Genomic DNA, 7175 nt, shown 5'->3' with positions numbered 1-7175 from the left:
TCTCTCTCTCTCTCTCTCTCTCTCTCTCTCTGTTTTCTTTGTCTCTGCTGTCTCTTTAAGTTGTCGATTTGGGATTCTAATAGTCAGATTTTTTTTATGTATTATGATTTTTACGAGAATTAGGGATTTTAAATTCAGCAAAGTTTTCTCTGCTTTTAGGGTGTAGTTGGCTTGTTGAATGCAGCAATCACAATTTTGAAGAATCTCCGTGGTTGTCCTGGAGTGTTCTTTCAGATTTAATTCAGTTTTGATTTCACTGTGCAGTTCGTTCATATTAACATTTAGTACTGATTTCACTGTGCAGTTCGTTCATATTAACATTTCGTTCATAATTCAGTTTTTTTTTTTTTTTTAATTTAATTGTTTTTCCTTATCCTTTATTAGCATGTTCCTTTGTTTTTCCTCTTCATTGGTAGTGCCAGAATAGTTTGCTATACTATCCAAAATTACTCGACGAGATTGGTGCTGTTTTTTTGAATTTTAATTGTCATATGTAAGTTCTTTAGAAAAGTTGTATACCATTGTGGAAGAAACATAATGATCTTCTGGAGTCCGGAATATACCTGGAAAAGTTGTATACCACTAGATAGATCTTATCTTTGCCAAAAAATTTATCTTATCATCAGGAAATTATTAGTCAATCATCTGATTTTCGAAAAAAAAATAAGTTTTAAAGTATTTTTCTCATGATAATTAAGGTGCCACTTTCAACTAATAAAAATCTTTTCACATATACTAGCTAGAAATTTGAGATCAAATAATATTTTCATTAGGAGAAAATACTTTGCATGGATGTGTTGAAATGGTAGAAAAATATATAGCATCATCAATAGTGATCTACTCCATTGAAGTCCCTTTCTACTGCTAAATTTTGACTATTGTATCATTTTGAAATTTGTTTATGGGCACTAGGTAAAACGGTAAAGAAAATTTATTTTAGAGTCAAAACCAAATAAGGCAAATCTTAACTCTTAGCTAATCATCAATCTTGCAATCTAAGGAAAAGGTGTCTCAAATAATAATCAGTAAGTAAGAAAGAGTATAAGAAACATTAATTGTAAGTTGATTAACATGATAATTAATTAATAGCAGAAAATTAAAAAAATTAATTGGCAAAACAGAAAGAAAGGCATTTGGAGTAGGCAACAGATTATGTGGAGAAGTCGTCGGGCATTTCTTAATTCTAGTATTTGGCAGGTTTTATATGATGTTTGTAACCTTGATGATCCACCAGATAGATCTTATCTTTGCTAGAAAATTTATCTTATCATCAGGAAATTATTAGTCAATCATCTGATTTTTGAAAAAAAAAAAAAAGTTTTAAAGTATTTTCTCATGATAATTAAGGTGCCACTTTCAACTAATAAAAATCTTTTCACACATACTAGCTAGAAATTTGAGATCAAATAATATTTTCATTAGGAGAAAATACTTTACATTATATTAGTTATATTTACATTTTCATGATTAAAAATGTTACTTAAGAACATATATATGATTGCATAATATACATTTGCATCTATTTATATATAGGTGAGAATGAATTAACAAATGAAGATGAGCATGCAGCTGATGCAGAAGGCCACCATTGTGGATCATCACAAAGTATGTGTAGATCTTCATATCTTAGTCACTTGTAATATAATCTAATTATATATAGGTTTGCACTTTCAAAATAGTTAGATATATGTTTGTAATTTAATTTAATTTTTTTTTTTTTGGTTTTATCATTTGCAGGTAATCGTTAAGTGACGTACGTATACTTAACCTGTTAGGTTGGATACGTATTTGACGCCAAATGCTAAGCGAACTCGTTGATATATTTTATTTCATATGCGATATACAATTTTTGTGAACTCTTTTAAGAGGTAGTACACTTTGTGTTTATGATATCATTTTGGATATTTTATTTCATATGTATGGTACAATTTTTGTAACTCTTTAAGATGTGGTACACTTTGTGTTTATGATATTATCATTCTGGATTTAGATGTCTTATGAGATATGAGATTGTATATATGGATTAAATATGTATTGTGAGATATATATGTATAAGATTGTATGAGATTAATGAATGGAGAAAATACGCAATACAATATTGTATTGCGTATTGTATATCAGGAGAAAATAAAAAATATATATGGATTGCATGAGAAAAATATTTTCTCTATATATTAATTATTGGAGGCGCTTCGCGGCGTGAAGTGCACCCATATAGAAATAGGGGTCCTTTACACGCAAGCGCCCCCTTTTATGAAAGGGGGCGCTTGCCCACCTGAGCCCCCCCTTTTAAAAAATGGGCGCTTGATTAGAAAGCACCCCCTTTTTTAAATGGGGGTGCTTGCCTAGGAAGTGCCCCCATTTCAAAACGGGGGCGCTTGCCTAGGAAGCGCCCTCATTTAAAAAAGGAGGCGCTTGCCTAGGAAGCGTCCTTATTTAAAAAAAAGGGGCATTTTTTACAACTAAGCGCCCCCTTTTAAAAAATGGGGCGCTTTGTTCCAAATGTCCCCTTTTCGATGCGCTTTTTAGTAAAAAAGCGTCTCAATCTTAAATTCTAGTCGCCATAAAAACCGACGTGTCCCAAGTGCCCTGAATCAAGCGTTGTGAAATCAATAGGGACGTTTTTTTGGCCAAAAATGTCCCAAATAACCATGTCGCTAAACCTTGTGTTTTTTTGTGGTGTACCCCATTAAGGGTGCAAAAAGCATAACCCTGATAACAATAACTCCACAAATTTAAGAATAGATAGAATCATAGAACCCAGCTGGGAAGATCCTTAATTAACTATGCAATGGTATATATCCAACTAAAACACAGGGTCCTATGGCGATCTAACAACTGAACCAATCAAATTCAATGTGTTCTACAAGTGTAGCGCAAAATTATTTAAAATTTGTAAGCTTATAGGAAAAGTCGTTTGAGAATCTTATTATAATATGAAGTAGTTATAAGTGAGGGTTTATTAAAACTCAATTCAAGCCAATATGTGGGGAACTTTTTCTTTGGAATATTATGTTTTTCAACTTTTTGATGCTTTGATATATATGGGGATGACTCTGCATGCGTCTATTGGTTCCATCTCTTAAACCTAACAAAGGGATCAAACAACATGAAAGAAACAGAATGTCAAAATCATACATCACTTTATTGGAATATGTTTTGTCAGTTTCTTAATTGCCTGTATCATCAGATCACTAACTTTACAGATTAGACTCCCCAAAACGTTGCTTGAACCATTGCAATGTCTTTTAAAGATTACTTTTAATGTGTAGGTGACACCAATTAGATGCAAGAGAAGCCAGCCTCTGACAAGTGGCACTCCATGTTTATAAAGATAAAAAAAGCCTTGTTCAATAGAACAAAGGAAAGATACTTAAAAGGAATGAAAATGGTGCATGAATGAGAGAGAGAGAGAGAGACTCACATGAATTTGTTAGGCTGAGATGCTTACAACTTTCCTTTCTCTTGCATTTGCCAAGAAGCCATGCAAATGGTCCCCCATAAACTAGTTGTGTTTTTCACTCTTTTTTTGTTGATATGATGCAGAGAGAGAGAGAGAAAGAGATAGAGAGACCCACATTAAAGTGAATAAAGGCTCTATGTCAATTTTAGAACTGCTCAATGCCTTGTCTGCATGGTGGTGGCGTGGGTATGATAATATTCAATTTGTCTTACTTTGGACCACTGCCATCTGTTTCTATTTCATAATTAATTCAATTTATTATCCTTATAATGCCTCTCTTAACAACCACTATAAGACTAAACACCAAAAGAGGGATCCATGAGATGACACATTCTTGGCCTCTATTTATATCCTCCACCCTCCATTGCTCTTCCACAGCATCCTTAATCCAAGAAACACCCTTCATCTCTCTCTCTCTCTCTCTCTCTCTCTCTCTCTCCCTGGCTGCCTTACCCGCTTGTCGTGCACCACTAGCAGTTGAAGCTGCCAGCATGATCTAAACTTCCCTCTCGATCTGTCAAGGAAAGATCAGATCATGTGGCAGCTTCACCTGGTGTTGGAATCACGGAAAACCCTGATTGTTTTCTTCACTTGTTTCCCATCCTTTCAACACATAATCTGCCCATCTGGTTATTCTAGTGCAAAACATAGAATAAGGTTTGGTACTGTTCAAATTTCTATCTTTTTTGGTATCCAATTAAAATTTTTGATTTCATAACACATATATGTCTGTGTATGTACATCTCAAATTGTTACAACATTTTCTTATATATTTCTGCCCTTTGCCTTGTTATTGTGTGCTACATTTATGAGAATCTTGAGGCATAGGAAAACAATGGGAGGGTATATTCGCGTTTACTTTGATTTGTCGAATCATGCAGGGGAATCTTGCCAGTAGGGAGATATGAGTGTTAGGGTTTTGAGCGACAGAATTTCTCATGTCTAAACATGGTTGGTGCTTTTGAGATCCCATCTTAATTATCTCCCATGTAAAAGCCTTTTTTTCATTGCTCTTGATGGGTAATCTGTGACAACTGTCATTAAGGCTGAGCATCCACAATTTTAAATCGATTAATGTGTATTGGTTATTGGTTTTGGTGAAGTCTCGGCATCTACCATGGAAATATAAAATTAATAAAAAGCAGAAAGAAAGGGGAAAAGCTATTGATTACTTTTGTGGCCTGCAGTATTATAAAGCTTCTAAGTACAATAATGTTTGTTTTGGATTGCAAGTCTAATGATATTTTTGTTTAATCATTGGAATCATGAAAGTGCTCATATATATATATATCAAAATTGATGATCATAGGAGTGAGTCGAACCTGAGAACCTGTAAGAATATTACATGAACATGAGAATATTTCCGCAACTTGGTGAAAAATTGAAGTGTTTCTTTCCTTCCTTTTTTACCCTTTATGTGGGAGGATGGATTTTTTTTATTTTATTTTTTGTTAAGTTAGGAACATTTTGACTTATATAAATACAAAAGCACATAAATAAATATAATTTGCCTATATGTGTTTGTGTTTATTTATATAAAAGAAAAACATAGAATTTTCAAATTTATTCTCATAGCATCACAAATACACAATAATATAAATAATTAGCACAATAAACTAAACACAATCTATAGAGTTCAAGAAAAATGGTACAAAAAATAAATATTGTAAATAAGATTGCAGAATAATCACTCAAAAAATAAATAAAAACAAATATTTTCATCATATTCCACATGTTTGACAAAAAAACAAAAATAAATGTAAGGAAAAACGAGATGTGGGGAAGATGACTAAAAGAAAAAGAATGTAAACGAAATATCGCATATTATGTTAATTTTGAAGGACAAGTATATCATTTTTGGGGAATGAGTTCATAAAATATGTATAATTTATAAAGAATTGTAAAAAAATTGGGGGGATGAATGTTCCCACCCTTACACTTAGGTCCGCCCCTATTTATAGATGTGGAAACAAAGCTTAAGATATAAAATTTTTTTAAGAATATTACATGAAAATAAGAAGGGAAAAATACAATTTACCCCCATGAAGTATCTATCAATTTTCGTTTTGACGTCTAATGTTTAAAAAGTGATACTTGACTCCCATAAAGTTTCAACCGTTAACAAAAAAATCTCATCCATTTATTTTGGCCGTCACTTTGAACGGAAACCAAGTCACATGTGTGGCACATGACACTTTTTAACCAAAAAGTTTGAAAATGCCATCTGGAGGTAAAGTGTAAACATAAATTACTTCGGGGGGTAAAAAAAAAATAATAATTAAAAAAATTAAAAAATTAAAAAATTAAAAAAAGGCTTTGTAAACATAAATTACTTCGAGGGTAAAGTGTAAACATAAAAATTAAAAATTAAAAAAATCTTTGTAAACATAAATTACTTCGAGGATAAAGTGTAAACATAAAAATTAAAAATTAAAAAAAGCTTTTTTCTTAAAACAAAAAAAACAAAAAAAAAAACACAAAAAAACAAAAAAAAACTTGGGTTAATTACCTTTTTAGTACTAAGGTTCTCTCTTTTTCTTTTTCTTACTTAAATTACAAATCGTATAACAAATCATACATGACTTATGTGAAAAGACCAACCTAGCTAGTACTTTTGTTACATTCTGTTAGCCTAAACTAACGGACTGTCACGTGTCACCCCCAAAAAATGCCACATGTCCTAAAAAATAAAAATAATTAAAAAAACAATCAAAAAGAAAAGCCCTTAAAAAATTGAAGAAATTATGGGGTGGCCAGCCACCCCCAAACCGTCTTAGGGGTGGCTCAGCCAGTTATTAAATCAGTTTTTTTAAGGACAAGTGGCATTTTTTTGGGGGAGACACATGGCAGTCCGTTAGTTTGGTCTAACATAATGTAACAGAAGTACCAAGTTGGTCTTTTCCCATATCTCATGCACCATCTGTGATACAATTTGTAGCCTAGGTGAGAAAAAATAAAAAAAGTGAGAACCTTGGTACTAAAAAGGTAATTAACCAGAGTTTTTTGTTTTAGTTTAATTTTTTTTTTTTTTTAGATAAACTTTTATTTTAAAATTAAATAAAGTTTTTATTTTTTATTTATTTTTTTATGTTTACACTTTACCCCCAAAGTAATTTATGTTCACATCTTACCCTATGAAGTAATTTATGTTTACACCTTACCCCCTGAAATAATTTATGTTTACACTATACCCCCGAGGGCATTTTCAAACTTTTTGGTTGAAAAGTGTCACGTGCCACACATATGACTTGGTTTCTGTCTAAAGTGACGGCCAAAATAAACAGATAGTTTTTTTGTTAATGTCTGAAACTTTGTGGGAGTCAAGTGTCACTTTTTAAACATTGGACGTCAAAATGAAAATGAGTAAATAGTTCATGGGGTAAAGTATATTTTCCCCATGTAACAATATTTCCACAACTTAGTGGAAAATTAAAGTGTTTCTTTCCCATTTTTCCTTTATAGATGTGGAAATTAAAGCTTAAGATTATCAAGATTTTTGTGATTGAAATGACCTCTGTCTACCAAACTTAATTATAACAACTATTGCTAATTAATTCTTGGAGTGGTTGGGAAAAGAAGTAGTACTAGAAATCGATCTATCTGCTTTAGCAATTATTTGATGTAGTATTCAGAGTCTCAAATAGTTGGCCGCCGGCCCTAGCTTGCTGCGTCATTACTGGTTTAGTTTTCAATTAATTAGGTGCATGTAGTC

The sequence above is a fragment of the Corylus avellana genome, chromosome ca2 (genome assembly GCF_901000735.1).
Source record: "Corylus avellana chromosome ca2, CavTom2PMs-1.0".
Lineage (NCBI taxonomy): Eukaryota > Viridiplantae > Streptophyta > Magnoliopsida > Fagales > Betulaceae > Corylus > Corylus avellana.
This window is presented reverse-complemented; position numbering follows the sequence as displayed.